The 21,201-nt window shown below is 43.0% G+C and overlaps 1 protein-coding gene across 6 annotated transcripts in view; it reads right to left on the bottom strand.

The window, feature by feature from the left end:
* MAP3K2 (mitogen-activated protein kinase kinase kinase 2) overlaps nucleotides 1-17,242 on the bottom strand; it is an 84,769-nt gene extending 67,527 nt beyond the window's left edge. Inside the window, exons 1-2 of one of the 6 annotated variants that reach the window (XM_036253976.1) lie at nucleotides 9,308-9,432; nucleotides 8,497-8,627 (exon numbers count right to left, since the gene is read on the bottom strand). The gene's annotated coding sequence lies outside the window, so the exon portion shown is untranslated. Of the gene's footprint in view, nucleotides 1-8,496; nucleotides 8,855-9,307; nucleotides 9,433-16,852; nucleotides 16,907-17,202 lie in introns of those variants that run through there. The other 5 variants (XM_036253983.1, XM_036253982.1, XM_036253978.1 and 2 more) reach the window with 5 other exon arrangements.
* Nucleotides 17,243-21,201: the final 3,959 nt, after the last annotated feature.

The following is a 21,201-nucleotide window of genomic DNA, read 5'->3' as shown; positions in this document are numbered from 1 at the left end:
AACATACTTTTTCTAATTTTAGAGAGAGGGGAAAGGAGATGAAGAAAGAGAGAAGCATTGATGTGAGAAAGAAATATCAATCGGCTGCCTCCTGCATGCCCCATACTGAGAATCGAGCCTGCAATCCAGCCATGTGCCCCAACTGGGAATCAAACCTTTGATCTTTTGGTACATGCATGGGTCAACACTCAACCAACTGAGCCAAACTGGCCAGGTCTTTTTTTTTTTTTTTTGGCACATGCCCCTAACAGGAACCGAACCCGGGACTCTCTGGTCCACAGGCTGACACTCCAACTGCTGGGCCAAATCGGCCAGGGCAAACTGGCCAGGTCTTGAGCAAGATTCTTAAGACCTGTGAGCCTCAGTTTCTTCACATATGAAATTAGGCTATGATCTACTATAGTTTCTGTGAAGTTAACATATGAAGTTTCTAGCACATAATAGACAAATATTACTTCTTCCTCCCAAGATAGTTTGAAATTTATAGAAAATTGTGTGATATGCTCAATGCAGAAGACATGCAAAAATGGAAAGCTAAAAGAGACACCAACCCAAAGTGCAAAACGAGGATGAGAGGAAAAAGGAAATGGGTGAGATCAAGGATTGCCAACATAATAAAGATTCATTTACAGAATTAAAATACTCATGAGAACAGGTTAGTTGGTCCCTACAGTGGGGGTATACGCTGCCATCCGTACCCCTGGGCCTCCAGTGCACATACACACACACACGCGCACAAACAACAACAACCGGAGGGGCTGAATGAAATGGAGATATTATGACTACGTAGATCTGAATCCTTCATCTAAATACATGTTTAATACACACAATTCACATACTGACACAGAAGGCAAGAAACAATATCCAACCTCCTCAAACCAATTTGTCAAATTAACCAATATCTCCATTCTCTTTATGTAGTCTTCTGATAAACTGCTGAACATTCATCACTAATTAAGCTTTTTAAAAAATCCTCACCTAAGAATACGTTTTCATTGATTTTTAGAGAGAAAGTATGTGTGGGGGGGGCATCGATGTGAGAGAAAAACATCCATCAGTTGCTTCCCATATACACCCCAACCGGGGATTGACTTAGAAATGTGGGTATGTATTCTGACTGGGAATTGAACCCACAATCTTTCAGTGCACAGGATGATGCTCCAACCAACTGAGCCACCTAACCAGAGCTAAGCTTATTTTTTTTAACAAACCAGTACATTTCTGCGCCTATCAACGTACCAAGAATTAGGTATGTTTGTGTACTTACCATAGTAATTACATATTTAATATTATGTAAAACAATAAAATTATGAAAGTGAAAGGGAAGCGGTTTCTATGAAAATAAAGTTGAGTGTTTAAAAAAACTCAAAGGCTAATTACAAAATCAAAATTGTGTCCTAGCCAGTTTTACTCAGTGGTTAGAGCATCGGCCCATGGAACAATGAGTCGCGGGTTTGATTCTGGTCAAGGGCACGTATCTCGATTGCAGTTTGTCCCGGCCCTGGTCAAGGTCATGCAGGAGGCAAACAAATGATGTGTCTCTCTCACATTGATGTCTGTCTCTCCTCCCCCCTCAATTCCTCCTACTCCCCCCCCCCCACTCTATCTGAAAACAAAACAAAACAAAATCAAAATTGTTGTTAAAGTAGGTATAGGGGAATAAACTGTAAAAGTCGAGGGGACAAATCATGCAACTCTAGATGGATCATAAATTTAGACTGCTTTAGATTTGTTTTTGTTTTTTAAAAAACAAAATTAAGGCCCTGGCCAGTTTGGGTCAGCAGTTAGAGCATTGGCCTGCAGTCCGGAGAGACCCGGGTTCAGTTCCCGCTAAGAGCGCGTAACTCGGTTGCAGTTTGTCCCCAGCCCTGACTGGTGGTGCGGGTGGCAGCCACTCGATGTGTCCCTTTCACGTTGATGTTTCTCTCTCTCTCTCTTCCTCTCTCTCCCTGCCACTCTATCTGAACAAAAAAAATGGAAAGATGTCCTCGGGTGAGGATAAACAAAATAAATAAAGTAAAAATGTGTCTTTTTTTTTTAATGTTTTATTGATTTTTATTAGAGAGATAGAAGAAGGGAGAGAGGGAGAGAGAGAAACATCAATTGGCCACCTCCTACATGCCACCCACTGGAGATCGAGCCTGTAACCCGAGCTTGTGCCCTAACCAGGAATTGAACCAGCAAGCTCTTGGTCTGTGGGTCAACACTCAAAAACTGAGCAGCTCCAGCTGAGCAAAATGTTATTTTTATTCCCCTTAATTTTTCGGTTGAACTGAACACCACTAATCCTTATCACATTAAATAAGGGGGCTTCCAAGTACATAAAAATAGATATGACTTGTGTGTACCCTGAGATTAATTTGATGTGAACCCCAAGAAGGAATGTATCTGCTGAGATGGACTCCCTAGGGTCAACCAAGGGCCCACATGTTATAAATAGTGAGAGCCTAGCAACCATTTGGGAAGAACCTCAGACTGAACCATCCGCTCCCCACAGATGCTGGTTTGTTTACGCCACCTGAGTCAGCCAAGGCAGAAACCCTGGTTTCCTCTTTCTACCACTATCCTGAGACCTGTCCCAATAACCGCAAATTTGGTACCTCATTTACATCAGACAGACTTAATTGGGAAATCTCAGTGGAAACTTTTGGTTTTAAAAAAGCCAGGCCATCTCCTTTTTGCATCTGGAAGTTTTTTAAAGCTTTGAAAGACATAGGTAATGAGGTTTACGTCAGAGGAAAGGGGGTCAGAGCTTTAGTATTGTGTGGATTCAACTGTTATGAGGAGATGGTCCCAGTTGAATTTTTTGAAGCAAAGGGAAAACAAAGCCCTTCAAATAAGGGAGCTGCCTTTTCCTTCATTCATGTAATATAATTTATCTACTTCTGAACCAATATTCATCTTCTGTGGTATGGAGAATAAACTCACTGACTCTTCCTCAGGTCCCAAACCAACTCACAGAGGGAATATGGTAACCTGGAAACCCAGTGGAAGGGATGTTAGACTATCATGTACATGTACACAGATGGCTCACAGAAGCCTGTGTATTCCAGGGAAATTACAGGCCTGATAGCTCAAATTTCTAAGTTCCCAACATAAATGTACAGACGTTTCTATGTGAATGCTTGATAAAAAATATTAATACTAGAGTGCCTCCCCCCTGCAGGGTATACATTCCAAGGGAAAAGAAAGGGACCCCCCCCCCTTGTCTGGATGGAACACAATTTAGGTTGCTACCTGAATCCGTGTTTCTTCCAGCTGCAGCTCCTTCTGCTCAAGTGTTTTCTCTTCTTTATTACAACACAAAATCAGTTTTGGTTTATAGGAACAGTGGAGTGGTGGGATCCAGGGGCTGTCCTCTGACCCCCGTGCCACTGTGGATTCATGCAAGGTGCTGGCAAGAAGCCACTGCTCTCTGACGTCTCCTCCAGCAGTTCCAGCTGTCGAGAGGAGTCCTCCTGGATCGAAATACTGTCCTCAGTCAGGATCCTGGCCTTTACTTGATCATTTTCTTTTTTCTTTCTTTTTCTGTTTGCCAGATTCCATTCATTGGAGTGGGAGATTCAGATTCAAGATTTCCATCTCTCGTCTTCAAGCCGGAGACCAGGTTCCGAGTTTTCCATCTCCACTTGTCCTCAGAAGAGCCTCAGAGGAGGGACCTTCATCTGGGTGAGGGCTTAGTCCATAAGGTTTAACTGGCCAAGGAAGGGACACTTCATCCAGATGAGGGCTTAGTCCATAAGGTTTTACTGGCCAAGGAAGGGACACTTCATCCAGATGAGGGCTTAGTCCATAAGGTTTTACTGGCCAAGGAAGGGACCCTTCATCCGGGTGAGGGCTTAGTCCAGAAGGTTTTTTTCTGATCAAGTAAGGGACCCTCATCCAGCATTGGGCTTGGTCCACTATGACAGACCCCAGCCACAAGGCTCAGACTCAGCCCTGTGCATATCTTTTATGAGGATACTCACGCTACCAGAGGTGCACTCAAGGGGACACCTCCATCAGGTGAGTGCAAACGGGTAACCCACAATACACTGTAACTGGCTAGGGTTTTTGAGAAAAATTAGTGGAATTTACAGCTAAATGGGCCATTATAGGGGATTTTAGACCTCTCTAACTTGCTTTTCTCTAAACTAAGTTAAAAAATTGAAACTATAAAACTGAATGTCATACCTATTTTAAGTTACACTTTGAGGCTTCCGAACACATTCAGGACTCTAACCAAGGGGCATAAAAATTAAGAATGGCATTGAGGATTCCTCCCTGCCCCCTTCTTCATCTCCAGACATGTGGCAGCAGCCAGCGTGTGCTCAAGCACAGCCCTGCTCCGACTTCCTCCAGGAAAGTTGGCTCCTTTGAAACCAGGCCTTCCGAGAAGTCTCCTTGCATTCTCTGTGTTCTGGCCTTTATGTACACATTAGCTGTCTGTTTCTTTCTGTGTGTGTTTGTCTGTAAGTCCAACTTAAGGGACACCTTGAAAGAGAGGATCTCAAACCTCTCATAGACAATAGAATGCTTTCTGTGACTGATTATAAACTGATTTTTAAACACCTTTAAGAAATGTTTACAGCATGCAAAGCTTCAGTTATCTGAGCAAAACACTTAGTCCATGAGAAACAGAGTTTGGATCAGTTATCATCATAATTAGCTAGCTTATTAATATCAATAACAGGAAGAGAGCAAAGGGGAGGCCAGAAATTTAAGTATGGTCATCTGGACAGCTGCACCAGGAAGTGACAGCTTCGTGCTCCCCAGGGAACCATGGGTCCATTCCCTACAGATCACTGGCGAAAGGGATCGAACAAAGAGGTAGCTGGGCGAGGGTGCACAGAAGCCGAGGTGAACAAGAAAGGTACTTGCCTGTCACTCTAGCCTGGGAAACAATGGGCTGGCCAGCAGAGTGGAGCCACTGCAAGTACGCAAAGTTGTGGAAGGGTAAAATCTCCAGAGTTCCCTCTCCTGCCTTCTGGTTCCCCTAACTCTCTTGCTCCATGACCCCCACTGGCCTGCCATGTGGCCTGAAGCAACTGCATGGCCATACCCACATACAGTGGGCTGCCTCTGGAAACACCAGCTGAGCTGGCCAGACGCTGGGCTGGACGGGACTTGAATATGGAATGGAAATTCTGGGCAGTGGCCTTGATTCCAGTCCTGCTGAAGACATGATCGGACTTCTTCCACAGTGAGATGGGACCTTGGAGGGAAATCCCCTTAATTTTACATCAGTAAAGCTTTCCATGAAACCCCACCCTCCCACTGGGGACTCGGAAAAGTCTTTCCCCACGGCACCCCACTTCCACAGATAACATCCAGTTTTTGAGTGTCATATTGTTTTACGTCAGAGACAAAAACTAGCATTTTAAAATGAAACCTAGATCTGTTTATGTATGTTTACCTATGTATGTTATAGGTATGGCATACGGACTTAAAAGTAGTTTCCCAAAATCTTTTGGTAACTTTAGACCTTTGAGTATTGCCAAGTTAAATGATGAGTCAAGTTAAATTCATTGAATATCTAAATCATTTCCAAAAAGGTAAAATACTGAAAAAATTACTTGTTAAATAAATCTACTATTGACTTATCACAGAAAAACTAAAAGATAAATTAGTCTGTTAATTAAAATGTTTTGTACTTTGTTGAAGAAGCATGTTTCTAAAAATTATAAAATATATTTGCCAGTAAAAAAAAACTATTCCTAGAGGCTATAAAATGTATTCATAAATTTGACAATCTAAGAATGCTGACTGCTTACTTTTTCAGTTATCAGTAGAAATTAAGGTGTCTAAGGGTTAAGAATTCTAATTCATGTGGCAAGAAATAATATGTGCTTTCAGTAAAAGAAGGTATAAGGCATAGAAATACATTTTTTAAAGAATTATAAGAAAACGGTTTATCCTAATTAACTTGGTTATTTCTAAATGATATAACTAAATGACAAACTAAATGACAAACTAAGAGACAAGAAAAGTTGTAAAGTCTGTGGGGGGAATCTTTTATTTACTGATTTTTGTTTTTTTAGAAAGGGAAAAAAGGAGACAGAGAGAGAGAGAGAGATTTGTTGTTCCACTTTTTTATGCATTCATTGGTTGATTTTTATAGGTGCCCTGACTGGGGATCAACCTGCAACCTTGATGTATTGGGACAATGCTCTAACCAACCAAGCTACCTGGCCAGGGCAGGAAAAGAAATCTTGAGAAACTTTATGGTGGTCAAGCAAAATATGATAAAAATAAAGTTAATTAAGTGAATTTAAATATCAAAAGCTGATGTAAACTTAAGAGCTTGGTTCTTCAGAGAACCCGGAAATGGACCCAAGGCAATATGCTCAATTAATATTTGACAAAGGTGGCAAGAGCATACAGTGGAGTAAAGACAGCCTCTTTTTTTTTTTTTTTCATCCTCACCCGAGGACATTTTTCCATCCTTTGTTCAGGCAGAGTAGGAGGGGGAGAGAGGAACAGAGAGAGAGAGAAACATCGACGTGAAGGGACACATCGAGTGGCTGCCACCCGCACGACTGACCAGAGCCGGGGACAAACTGCAACCGAGATACATGCCCTTAGCGGGAACCGAACCCGGGTCTCTCGGGACCGCAGGCCGACGCTCTAACCGCTGAGCCAAACCGGCCAGGGCAAGACAGCCTCTTTAATAAATGGTGTTGGGAAAACTGGACAGCTACATGCAAAAAAATGAAACTAGACCATCAACTTACACCATACACAAGAATAAACTCAAAATGGATAAAAGACTTAAATGTGACTCATGAATCCAAAAAAATCCTAGAAGAAACTGTAGGCAACAAAAGTTCAGACATCATACGCAGCAGAATTTTCACTGATACGTCACCTAAGGCAACAGAAACAAAGGAAAAAATGAGCACATGGGACTACATCAAACTCCGACTTCTGCACAGCAAAAGATACAATCTTCAAAATGGAAAGGCAACCCACTGTGTGGGAGAGCATAATTGCCAATGATATATCAGATAAGGGGTTAATTTCCAATACATATAGACTGCTCATACAACTCAACAAAAGGAAGACAAAGAACCCAATTAAAAAATGGACAGAGGAACTAAATAGACACCTCTCCAAACAGGACATACAAATGGCTAAGAGACATATGAAAAAATGTTCAACATCACTAATTATCAAAGAGATGCAAATTAAAACAACAATGAGGTATCACCTCACACCTGTCAGAATTGCTGCCATCAACAAATCATCAAACAACAAGTGCTGGTGAGGGTGTGGAGAAAAGGGGACTCTAGTACACTGCTGGTGGGAATGCAGACTGGTGCAGCCACTATGGAAAACAATATGGTGTTACCTCAAAAAATTAAAAATTTAACTGCCTGCGCTGGCCGGTTTGGCTCAGCAGTTAGAGCGTTGGTCTGCGGTCCGGAGAGACCTGGGTTCGGTTTCCGCTAAGGGCGCGTACTTCGGTTGCAGTTTGTCCCCGGCCCTGGTTGGTCGTGCAGGTGGCAGCCACTTGATGTGTCCCTTTCACGTCGATGTTTCTCTCTCTCTCTCTCTCTCTCTTCCTCTCTCTCCCTCCCACTCTATCTGTACAAAAAATGGAAAAATGTCCTCGGGTGAGGATTAAAAAAAAAAAAAAAAAAAAATTGAACTGCCATTTGACCCAGTGATCCCATTTCTAGGAATATACCCTAAGAAGCCTGACACACCAATTAAAAAGAATATATGTACCCCCATGTTCTTAGCAGCACTATTTTCAATAACTAAGATCTGGAAACAGCCCAAATGTCCATCAGTAGACAAATGGATAAAAAATCTTTGGTATGTATACACAATGGAGTACTACACAGCTGTAAGAAAGAAAGATCTCTTATCCTTTGAGACGACGTGGAGGGACCTGGAAAGTATTATCCTAAGCAAAACAAGCCAAGCAGAGAACAAATAACATGATCTCACTTATTTGTGGAATATAATGTACATAACAGTCTGGGGAACGGGGTAGTCCCAGAGACATGGAAGTGGGGTACAGACTGACAATCCCCTGAAGAGGGAGGGGGGGATAAACGACAGAACTTATATGCATGTATGTATGACAATGGACATGGACAACAAAGCTGGGGACAGGGTGGGGAGGGAGTGGAAGGGGTGAATCAGTGGGGGGGGGAGGAGAAACATCTATAACAAAAATAATTTAAAAATAAGTAAATAAAAACAAAAAAAAAAGTTTGGTTCTTTCTCTCTTAAAATGGCTAAGTTTTCCTGTACTATTGGTATGTTCTTAATAAGAAACTATAAAAGAAAAGGTTTTTGTCTTACTAAAATTATTTCTTTTGATCTGGATCATCAGGTTTTTTATTGCTTGGGTAAACCAGATCTCCTTAATTTTAGAAGAGCTAAATTTTGCTTCTAACCATTTAAATTTCTGTAATTGCTTGTAAAGTCTTTGTTAACCATTTAATTGTTAACAAACGTAAGTGACTCTCTTTACAAAAGGGAGAAATGAAACTATTGGCTTACCCAAGGTTTGGAAAGTGGGTTTTAATCCACCTGCCCTGCCCCCTTTGCAAAGATAGCGATGTTTTGCATGTATTCTCATTGAGAGGCGTCCCCATGTTGAAGGGCCACAGCTTCAGCAGTTACTAAAATACCTGGAAAAAGAATTTCCTGCTTGAAAAATACCTGCAGAGCCCCACAGAAACTGAGAGACTCACTTTACAAGACAAATTCTACACAAGATATGCAAATGTGGGCCAATACCACAGCATTCCCATTGCACCTGTCCTCCCCATCCTCTGGCTCTGTAAAACTCGTGTGGCGAAGCTGGACTGTAAGACTAGATCAGGAAGTACACAAACCTGCCTTAATTGAGACTCTGTGACTTATTTTATTGATTGATTGATTGATTGATTGATTGATTGATTTTAAAAAGAGAGGGGAAGAGAGATGGAAACATTGATGAGAGAGAACATAGACTAGCCACCTCCTGCATGCCCCTCACTGGGGATCAGGCCCACAACCTGGGAATGTGCCCTGACCAGGAATCAAACTGGGGACCTCTTGGTGCATGGGTCAATGCTTGACCAGGCTCTGTGACTTATTTTAAAGAACTTCTCCTTGCATTTCCCTTGTACAGGGAACCATTTTGGACCCATATGTGTTTTCCTTTGGTTCTGATGAGTCCATAAAACCAAATTTGTATGTCCTGGTAGAATAAAGTGCTGCTAGTTTATGAAAGGTAGGTTTTTAATACGAATTATTTATTTTATCTTGCTAGAAAAAAATTTAACTCATACACTGATATCTGATCAGTTATTCAGGTGGAAAATACCTGTACTTAAACTGAGATGAGTTAGAGCGACATGGCAACAGGAAACGGATGGCCAAGAAAAACTGCTATATGCAATCTTCATGTGTGTTTCAGAATGTGTACCGTCTTTTTTCCAATACTTTAAACTGAAAAGAAGTAATTTAAAATACAATAAAATTTCTTTCAGATAGAAGTAACAATCTCAACAGCAGTTTCTAACTTCACTCTCAGGGCTGAATGTATTGAATAGTTCAGTATTTTGAGGATTACTTCCCTTGTGAGTTCCTTGTCTTCTGCCTCATGCCAATGTTTTCAAGTGAAATGCATTTTCAGTAATGTAACAGAGAATAAGCCTTATATATATATATATATATATATTTTTTTTTTTTTAACTATCAGTACGGATAACATTTAATGTAATTTTTAAAGTGAAGGCGTCTACAAATTGTGTTACTGGAGTCAACGTGAGCATATGGTAGAATGGAGCTGGGTTTTTGAGGCACAAAGGGAAAAGCAATGCTTTCAGCTACCACCCACCAAATGGTGCTCATGTGCCCACACTTCAGTAGTTGCTACAGAGGACACAGGAAAGAAACGAGGCCTGGTCCTATTCACTAAGAAATTTTAATTTGATAGAAAAGATCAAACTGGTGTTATCTGACAATTAGGAAAGAGTCTGTCTTCATTGACAATTGGCCTTAACTTCTTAATTGTTGATCCAGAAACTATTTCAACCAGAGACATGGCTTTCTGGTAAACAGAATTCTTGTACAAACCAGAAACATTCTGGAACCTAGAAAATTCAATTCATTGGATCCTTTGGCCTACCTTAGCCTAAATACTGAAATGAAACTAATACCAGATTTATGAGAATGGGTGAAAATGATAAGAGAAATTGAATTGTTCCCTTTCTGCCTCTTAAAGTATGGGTATTCACCCTTATAAATCTGGGCTGTTCACTAACTGACATAATCTATCACACATCATTACTATAAGGACTTTGTTCTATTAACCATTACAAATTTCACAAACCTTTATATAAGCAAATTATTATGTCTCTTTGTAAATTTGAGTATGATTCCAGTGTTTCTATAGATATCAGCACTTTTTAATTCCAATATTAGTTTATGTATATAGCAAATAAATCCAGTTGTATAGTTTTAAATATCAATTGAAAGCACGTAACACAAGGTTTAAAAAAAAAAAAAAGACACGGTTTTTTTAGCTCCTGGTTTCCATCAGCCCCATTTCTTTCAACCCTTCTCAGACGTAGCTGGTTTTGATAATTCTAAGATGACGGCAGGTAGAATTCTGATATTGATATGAGAGCAACCACTTCATTAGAACTGTAGGCTAATGGACTGGCTTTGCACTGCTCAGTTAGATATAATGGGAAACCTAACCATTAACAGAAGAGCCACTCAGCTGCTGGAGCCATCGGAGCTCAAAGATCTTCAGACTTCCTGGCCTGAGCAGTTCTCCACCAGAGTGGCCTTGGATTATTTGCTTGCAGCCCAAAGAGGAGTTTTGTGCCATAGATAATACTCCTTGCTGTACCTGGATAAATATTTCCTTCCGAGTAGAATTAAAAACAATCAAGCTTCTTAAACTCATAAAAACTCTTATGGAACATATCACTTTATAATGAGTTAGGTTAGGGCTTATTTTTCTGATATTTTTCAGTTAGCTCCCAACTGGGCTAAGGGTTATTTTAAAGTCTGGATTGCAAAGTCTACTACTCACTGCAGTCCCAATTTGTTTAATGTACCTCATTGTCAAGCTGTTGTTCTGTATAACCAGGTGTCTAAAATTCCCTATAAAGACTCAAGGTAGCCCTGGCCAGCAGTTAAGAGCGTCAGCCCGTGGACCAGAGAGACCGGGTTCAGTTCCCACTAAAGGCACGTACCTAGGTTGCAGTTTGTCCCCAGCCCTGGTTGGGGTCATGTGGGTGGCAACCAGTCGATGTGTCTCTCTTGCATCGATGTTTCTCCCTCTTCCTCCCTCTCTCCCTCCCGCTCTATCTGAAGATAAATGAAAAAAAAAAAAAAATGTTGTCGGGTGAGGATTAAAAAAAAAGGACTCAAGGTAATGGCTGCACTAAGAATAGAAATGATACACCAAGTCACTACCTCCTTTAATTTAGAATGATTTGAACTCTTTTCTTGCTATAAATTGCTTGAATATATATCTGGATCAAGAATACAAGCTAGCCCTGGCCAGTTTGGCTCAGCGGTTAGAGCGTCAGCCTGCGGTCCGGAGAGACCCGGGTTTGGTTCCCGCTAAGGGCACGTACTTCAGTTGCAGTTTGTCCCCGGCCCTGGTTGGTCGTGCGGGTGGCAGCCACTCAATGTGTCCCTTCACATCGATGTTTCTCACTCTCTCTCCCTTCCTCCCACTCTATCTGTACAAAAAATGGAAAAATGTCCTCGGTTGAGGATTAAAAAAAAAAAGAATACAAGCTAGCCCAAGCTGGGTGGTTCAGTTGGTTGGAGTGCCATCCTGTGAACCAAAAAGGTTGCAGGTTCGATTCCAGGTCAGGGCACATACCAAAGATGCAGATTCAATTCTCAGTCAAGAGTGTATGGGAGGCAACTCGTTCGTTCTCTCTCTCTCTCTGAAATCAATAAACATATCCTCAGATGAGGGGGAAAAAAGATACAGGCTAACTAGACTCTTTTTCCAATTGCTCTTGATTTACCTAATGTTTGCAGAATTAATGCCTGTCCCTATTTTTCAACTCCTTTTACACTGTTTATTACACAGATTTACAGGAGAATGCTGAAAGGGCTCGATAAAGCCTCACTAATTCAATGCCTCATGGCAAAATCTGCCTCAAAAACCTTCCAGGTTTAACAAGTGCCTGAGGAACCCCTTAAAGGTAGGTGGCCCTAGTTGCTCAAATAGCTATAGCCCAACCTCAGGAGTACCACCAAGGGACTAAATAAACCTATAGCAGGTAACATGGAACAACACACACCTAAGATGAACAAACCTGACCAATTATCAATGCTATTTGCCAGTGTGTGTGTGTGGGGGGGGGGGCGGCCAGGGAAGAGATAGACCAAAGAATTTATATGCATGTATATATGTATGTGTAACCAATGGACACAGACAACAATACTGGGGGAGGGGAGATCGGGAGGAGGTTGTCAATGGGGGAAAAAGGAGAAACATCTGTGACAAAAATAAATTAATAAAAATTGCAACAACAAAGAAGGTAGCCTCCCCTGTGTTTCACTGGAACACAATTTAGGTTTCTACTTGAATTTGTATCATGGGCTGCAGATCCTTTTGGTCAAATACATGCTTTTTATTTTCATTACAGTCTAAAATTAATTTTGGTTTACACTTGTGGAGATTATAGAAATTTCTACAATAACTGATGTTTTTTTAACTCTTGTTATATGCGAGGCACATACTAATCATATTATCTCATTTAAACTTCATAAAAATCTATGAGTTAGGTACTATTATCTCTATTTTACAACAAATCTCAGGGATATCCAAGACAAAAGATAAAGTATATAGACACATTTCTTGTAACTGTGTGTGTATGTAGATATAGAGATATACCTCACATAACACTTGAGGATAAGAAAAAAAGTTTTTTATTTCCACATGTACAGTTCATGTTGATTTACAAAAGATGTGCGGAAAAACTTCATGTTTCATTAATGAAATCATATTGTTAATGAGAGAATGTGTTAGATAAGTTAATCCTATTATGAACCTTTCTTTAAAACAATCGCCTACCAAATGTCAGTTAATTAGTTCAGAAATAAATTCAACTTTATATTACATGTATTTGATTTATTTCTATCTGGCTTAATTAAAATGATGTTCACCTCTAAACATATTTCATTATTAGAAGTTCTAATAATTATAAGTCTGATCATGTTTACTAAGTTAATCATTATTAAATGAGAACAGAGTGAAGATAAAAAAAAAACAAAACACATATAATTCTTAAACTTCACACAGTGGTGGAATTAGGACAACAATTTAGATCTTATTTTTAATCCAGTGCTCCTTCCATGACACCAGAAAATGGGCAGTTTTCTCAAAATGTTTTTTAGTAAATCCACTTTTCCTTTATTATATTTCTGGCTATTCCTGTGCAACAAATACTGGCTAAGAAAAACTTAAAAGAAACATACTCCATGTGTGAGAATATAGGGAAAAAAAACAGCACTGAATTTTTCCCACTTTTCTCAAGCCAAGTTTTTTTTTATTTATGCATAACAGGAAACACCTTAAATTCATAATTAGAAATCTTAAAAATTCACACAAATCAGAATCTGCTAATACATATAGCTATGCTGGATATTTTACAAAATCCTGTTATTTTGTTTCTATCTATATAGACCAACAAACTATTGTTAACACCGAAATTCAAAAGTTAGCCTTGCAAGGATCAGTAATAGGTTCTACAACTATCAGGTGAATGATTAAAAGAGAAGAGGCTAGCACTTCAGTGCTGATTTATCATGCTACAGATGACATCCTAATTGCAGTGGAGAAAAAATACCTTACTCCCAGAGCCAAGTGATAAAATTCAGCATTACAAATAATAGGACTCCATAGTGTATGTCTCCTGATGAGAAGCAATATGAAGCAGACAGCATCACTTAGTAGTTATTCTTGCCCAAAACTATTTAATTTGAAACTAATCAACTCGTTCAGGGGTGGGGAAAGTCCGGCCCACTCCATATATAAGGCCCGAGAAATCAATACCAGCTAACATCACACACCTCATCACCACATTAGTCTGACCAAATATAAGCAGACTGACATTTTTTTAATCCTTACCTGAGGATATTTTTCCATTTATCTTCAGATAAAGTGGGAGGGAAGGGGAAAGAGAGAGAGAGAAACACTGACGTGAGAGAGAGAGAAACACTGACGTGAGAGAGAGACATCAAGTGGTTGCCTCCCCCACAACTCTTACCCTTACCAGGACCAGGGACTGAACTACAACCGAAGTACATGCCCTTGACCAGAATCGAACCCTCAACTCTTCAGTTTGCGAACTGAAGCTCTAATTGCTGAGCCAAACCGCCCAGGGCACAGGCTAATTTTTAAGTTGATAATTTTGTATGGCTCGACAATGATGTGATAAATATCCAAATGGCCCTTGGCATAAAAAAGGCTCCCCGCCCCCCCTCCCCCCACCCCAGCAGCTTACAGTCAGCTGATAAAGGGGGAAGAGAGGAACACTCTCCATGATACCATGAAGGGGGGGGGGAGGGGGGCAGACAAATCAAGAATGTGATTTATTTTATAAGACAACTGGCTTTATCTCTTTAAAAACTCATATTTTAAAAAGAGGGTAGGTGAGGCTGTTCTAGATTAGAAGAGATCAGAGAGTTAACAACCAAATGCAGTGAATAAACCTTTATTGGGATCCTGGTTTGGTGGGGTTGAGTGAAAAAGCCATAAAAGACTTTTCAGTACAAATGGGGAGATTTAAATATGGATGAATATTAGATTACATAAAGGAATTATTAACTATCAATAATAGTAACTAAGAAAATTAATAACAACAGTATTTTGTACACGTAAGAAAATGTCCTTATTTTTGGAGATGCATGCTGACATCTTTAGGCATGAAGTATCATGATGTCTACTTCTTAGTTTCAAATGGTTCAGTCAAAAATAATACACACATATTTATAGATAAAGCAAATACAGCAAGATGTCTACAAATGTTGAGACACTAAAGGGTCATCATATGGATGTTCACTATTACCAATTTTCTGTGTGCCTAAAACTGTTTCATAATAAAAGGGGTTGGAGGCCAGAGAGCACCAATTTTTAAACGGGAAGGAAAACCCAAACAAAACAAAACATGAAACCAAAGCTGTGGGAACTGTAAAGAACCAAACATGTCTTCATTTACAGCGTCTGTTAAATATAGTTTATACCCCTTTGGTAGCAATAAGGTTAACTAGGAATGAAAGCTCCAAGTAAAACACTGCTTGAAAGATTCAGTCTACAATGTAATCCAATTATTTGACATAAGCCTTTAACTACTAGTTCTCTCAGTAGAGACGCATGGAGAGCATGACTAGAAAACCATTCCTTGATGGTATCATACTCAACTTAATTCAACAGAGCTCAACATGTTTATATTTTAACCAAACAAGTCGATCCGTGAACCATCCACTTATAAACTGTAATGTGATATTCCATTCAACTGCAAATTGTCTTAAACCTGGTAATATGCTCAAAATTATACAGTACTATAATTGTGCATAGATTTCTTAAACATTTGCAACTATGTATAAAGCTTCTATTACTCAAAGAAATTTATCAACATTTTCTTCTGTAAAAAGAAACATAAAGGCTCTGCTTTTTCACTAACCATAATAAATAATACAGGCCAATGCTAAAATGAGAATTGGTAGATAGTTTATAAAAATTGATTGGTGGTTACACACAAATGAAAGAAAAAAATCACACCATTAAAATATAACTTTCTGCAATATTCTACACTTTAAATTTTTGACACACAACTCAGAAATATTGCATAAGACTACACAAATTACTAAGTGTGTTGCCATTGCCACATAATCCAGCAACAAATTTTGCAATAATATCAAGTGAAGAACCCAACTGCAAGTTCCCTGTATGCATCAAGAATAAACTGCACAACTAAAACTGTAACTTTTCAAGAAATATGCAGTTTTGCCAAATATATTTCTTCTTTTTGATAAGAGGGGACATTTTTTCTCTTCAGTCCTACTGCAAAAAAGATAAAGGTGCCAGAGCCACCTTTTAAAATAATCATTTTTAAAAATCTTCAGAGGATGTTTTTTATTGATTTTAGAGAAAGAGGAAGTGTGAATGAGAGACAGAAAAGTCGATGTGAGCGAGAAATATCGATTGGTTGCCTCCGGTAAGCGCCCAACATGTGCCCTGGCCGGGAATCGAACCCGAGACCCTTCGGTGCCCGATGCTCCAACCAACTGAGCCACACCAGCCAAGGCATGGGGGGGGGGGGGCGGGGGCAAGAAAATGATTTGGCTAGGGTGAACCAAAACACATCAGTCTATGACAGGGACAAATAAGCTACATCTGCCTATATATTCAGAATTTACTCCCAGGAAGAAACTCCAGCTATTCTCCTTTTCCGTAAATATTTATTTTTGCAAGACGCAGAAATACAGTTCTACAGAAGAGTCATCACATTCGAATCAAGGATTCCCAGATCATCAGCTGCATGACCTTGGTCGAATTCCGGGGCTGGAGCCTCGACCTGTTAATCTGTGCAATGGGAAACACCTACCCACGCACTGGGCCGAGACGACGACGTGAGACCATGCACACGGCTCCCTGGGCACAGTAAAGGTAAGTGCTAGCTAAACGTTCCGCAGAGAGGCGGCGGAATCAGCCCCGCAGCAGCGCAAAGCGAGCACTTCTCTGCTTGCTGCATGCAACACTTTTGTTTCTTCCAGGGACCGACTGCAATCTCCTTAGAAAACCCCTGCAGAGGACGTGCCCAGCAGCTCCACAGCCCAGCAGCCTGCTGACCGTGCGCACGCACACGCACACGCACACACGCACCTACCGGCCGCTCCGCGGGACACCGAGAGCCGCACGCCCGAAGAGTGGCCTCCGCCGGCCGCTTATCCCGCCCCTCCGCCCCGCGCGGCCTGTCACCGCGCCCCCCGGCCGAGGGAGGCCGCGGGCCCTGGGGGCCGGAGGGGCGCGCGAGGAGTCCGGCGCGGGCCGAGGGGCCGGGCCCGTCCCTCCTTCACATGGAGCCGGGGCCGAGCCCGGCGGAGGGAGCGCAGACCGTCGCGGGAGGTGGGACCCGCGGCAGCTGGGCAGGAAAGAAGGAAGCAGCGGGCCGGGCGCCGCCAGATGCCGGAGAAGGGGCGGGAGCGTCGACTCCTCGGCGCGGGGTGCCGCACCTCAGGGTCGTCTTCCTCGCTGTCGCCGCAGGAACCCAGCGCCCCCGGAACGCCGCACTCCGCGGCCACACCGCCCTAGTCAGGCGCCGCGGCGGAGGGCAGCCCGGCCGCCACTACACACGGACCCGTGACGTCGGGCGTAGCGCGGCCCACGTCACGACCGGCTTGCTCGTGCGCACGCAGCCCTCCTCCCGCCCGGAGCGACCCGCCGCGGGCGCGCGCTGACCGGGAGCGCCGAGCCGAGGCCGAGGGGAGCGAGTCGCGCTTGCGCACACCCGTCTTAGCCGCTCGCCGGGGGCGGGGAGTCTCAGCCGCGCTCGGGCTTAGCCCCGGCGCTGGGCAGGGCTCGCGGCTGCCCCTTCCGGCCCGGAGCGCGGCGCGCGCGCGCACGTTTACGCACGCGCAGCCGCACTTACGTCCGCTAGCGTCTTCGGCATCCCCGGGCGCGTGCACCCGGAGCAAATCCCGCGGAGGGTCCTGGGTCCCGGCCGGGCGTCATGGAACCGGGAGATCCCGCTTCCGACTCCGAATGGATGGCGAGCGGTTTGCCGGCGAAAAGCCGCCGGTCTCGTAACGTTGGGATCTCTTTCAGAATTTTTTTCTAAAGAGTTAAGAAATTTTTGCCGGCTTGACGTGTAACCGCGAACCACCGCCCTTGAGGTCGGCCCACGTTGTCAGGTGGTTCTGTGCGGTTCTCGTCACCGTCCTGGGTGGGGATGCGGAGATCGCGGTCCGCGGACGGGAGTGGCGCCCACCCCCGGGCTACGCGGACTTGAAACCCGAACCTCTCCGCGAACCCTCCCGCCGCCCACAGCAGGTGCTCTTGATGTGACCGACCTGCATCTTGTCTGGTCCGGAAGGCGCCCTTCCCTCCGGGCCTCCTGCCCTAAAACCCCCCTGCACCTTCCGGGAGCGTCCTCTTCGCAGCGCGTGGCGGACCCCTTCCCGCCGGCCTCGGCGGAGCTGGCGCGGGCGTCCGTGGAGCCGCGCCGGGCAGGGGTGCTGGGAGTGTCAGAAGCTCGAGGTCTCCTTCCTGAAACATCACAGACACGGTCGCAGAGGTGCCAGGCGCAGGAACAGGGACGTCGGTTGGCAGGTGTTTGGCACAGTGGAAGCAGCCCAAATGTCGGTCGGACTGAGCTGCTGAAGAAGGGTCTGGGAGCTCGGCGGAGAATTAGGCAACCAGCACAAAGGACAGACACGGATACTGGAGGATCTCGAGATGACAGAGCTAAATAGAAAAGTAGTTTTCTCCCAGTGTTTAAAGAGTGGAGGAATTTTGCCCGGTGTGGCTCAGTGGTGGAGCGTCGACCCTGCACCAAGAGGGCACCTGATCGATTCCTGGTCAGGGCACATGCCCAGGTTGTGGGCCAGTCCCCAGTGGGGGGCATGCAGGAGGCAGCCAATCGATGTTTCAATCTCTCTCTCCCTCTACCTTCCTCTCACTCTAACACCAATAAAAAATGTTTTTTAACTCTCTTTGAAAAAAAAAAAAAGCCCTGGCCGGTTTGGCTCAGCGGTGAGAGCATCAGCCCCCGCGGTTCAGAGAGACCGGGTTTGGTTCCACTAAGGGCATGTAACTTGGTTGCAGTTTGTCCCCCAGCCCTGGTTTGGGTGTTGGCAGGCAGCCTCTGCATGTGTCCCTTTCACGTCTATGTTTCTCTCTCTCTCTCTCTCCCTCCCTCCCTCCCTCTCACTCTAACTGAACAAAATGGAAAAAAATCCTCTGGTAAAAATAAAAATTTTTAAAGTGGAGGAATTTTAAAGTTATGTACACATAAAATCAAGGTTTTTAAGATTCCTTTGGCTTCGGACAGTCTAAGCCTGGGATACCACAGAAAGGATCTCAGTATCGGAGGGTGGGGTTTGAATTAAACTTCTACCTTGTTTTCCACAGTTCCTGGCCTGACCCATATAGCAGGCATTCAGTAATTACTCGTTTATTAAATAATCTAGAAATGGAGTTTTCCTTCTACCTCTGCTAACTCCTTCCCTTGCGTACCACATTTGGGGACTTCATTCACTACTAGTTCATTAGAAACACCCCATGTGTATATTCTCTCTTTTTTTTTTTTCATTCCCTCTTTATATTGGTGGCTTTTCCTCTTTGTTAGACATAATGTCCATCATCCTTAGTTATTTTAGTATCTATAGTTACAAATGAATGATCTTGGGAATTTTTTTTCTTGATGAAACTTTCAATCAACAAATATTTTTCACCTTCCTGCTCTGTGCCTGGATTGCAAGGATGAAGTGGTTGTCCCTGCTACCTCCCAGGAACTCGGAATGGGCAACGAGAGGAGACTGGTAAATAAATGGGTTGTGACTTGCCCTGTAGCAGGGATGTGTATGCGGTGCTATAGAAGTAGAGAGGATGATGTCACAGGTGTGCCTGGGAAAACAGGGAAGACATCAAGAGGCAGCTGTTTGTTTCCTATTGCTGCTTGAGGAACTGCCACAGACTTGGTGGCTTAAAACAACTGTCTGTCAGCTCACAGTTCTGTAGATCAGAAGTTTGCATGGCATCACGGCTGAGTTCTCCATTTGTTACCAAGAAATCAAGACGTCAGCTGGGCTGTGCTCTCACCTGGAGGCCCAGGGAAAGATCTGCTTCCAGCCATATTCTCGTTATTGGCAGAATTTGTTCCTTGTGTTTGTAGGGTTGAGGTCCCCATTCTTTTGCAGGTAGTCAGGAGTTGACTTCTAGAGCCCACCCTCTTCAAAGCCACCTACAGACATTTCTTGCACTGAATCTCTGACTTCCTCTTTTACTACCAGCCAGAGAATACTTGCTGCTTTTAAGGAATTCGTATGATTAAACTAGACCCACCCAGATAATCTGTTCTTAAAGTCAACTGTGTTGTACAACATAATGTAATTATTGAGAACAACTTATTCTATTTACAGTATCCACAGTTATGCAGACTATGTTCAACAGTGGGCAAGGCTCTCCAGGGATGTACCACACATGGTAAGCTGAAACTTGAATCAGATGTAGTTATTTACTGGGAGAAATAAGGACATTCCAGGAAAAGGGAATTAAGTGTGCACAAGCTTGAGGTGTGAGAGAATATTTCCAGTCCTGGAAATGACAAGAATTGCTGGCTTCTGGGTATTGGAAGAGATACAGGCAGTGGGTAAAGCCAGAGAAGGAAGACAGCAACCAGAGTAGGAAGAAGAGGATGTTGGAGGTGGCAGAAGAGCTTGGTTAAGAGATGAAGATCTACACAACCGTACTGGCCAGGGAAGTGATGGAGTGTCAGTTGGGATGCATTCAGCTGCAAGGAATAAGACACCTGTCCCAAAATGGCTTAAATGGTGAACTTTACTTTCTCAAATAACAAAAATCCAATACATGGCTTTAAAGTTGGTTAGGGTTGTGAATTGTCACCTCTGCATTCAGAAGATGGCTACCTCCACTCCAAACACTATGACCTCCCACACAGGAAAGGGGAAAGGTCCATTCATTCTCATTCATTCTCGCTCTCCCTCTCCCTCTCTCATAAACTTTTAATTTTAGAAGTTTTAGATTTATAAAAAAATTGAGAAGTTGCCTTGGCCAGTTTTGCTCAGCGGTTAGAGCATCAGCCCACGGACCAATGAGTCGCAGGTTCGATTCTGGTCAAGGGCATATATATCCCCAGCCCTGGTCGGTCATTCAGGAGGCAACCTTCGTTGTCTCCCTCTCACATCGATATTTTTCTCTCTTTCCCTTTCTCCCTCCCTCTCCCTCCCACTCCGTCTGAAGGATGAGGATTAAAAAAAAATTGAGAAGCTAGTACAGAGAGTTCCCATGTACCTCATACCTGGTTTCCCCTATTATTCATATCTTAAATTAGCATGGTACATTTGTCACAATTCGGGAACCAATATTGATACGTTATTATTAACCAAAGTTGATACTATATGCGATGACTGTCCCTTTCACCTTCCTTAGCACTTGTCCCAGTGTTAGCTAATTTTCTCACTTGCATGATACAGTGCAGAAGGGATATTATG

The sequence above is a fragment of the Molossus molossus genome, unplaced genomic scaffold (assembly GCF_014108415.1).
Source record: "Molossus molossus isolate mMolMol1 unplaced genomic scaffold, mMolMol1.p scaffold_m16_p_11, whole genome shotgun sequence".
NCBI lineage: Eukaryota > Metazoa > Chordata > Mammalia > Chiroptera > Molossidae > Molossus > Molossus molossus.
Note: the sequence above shows the minus strand (reverse complement) of the source record. Positions and strands in the feature narration are given on the sequence as shown.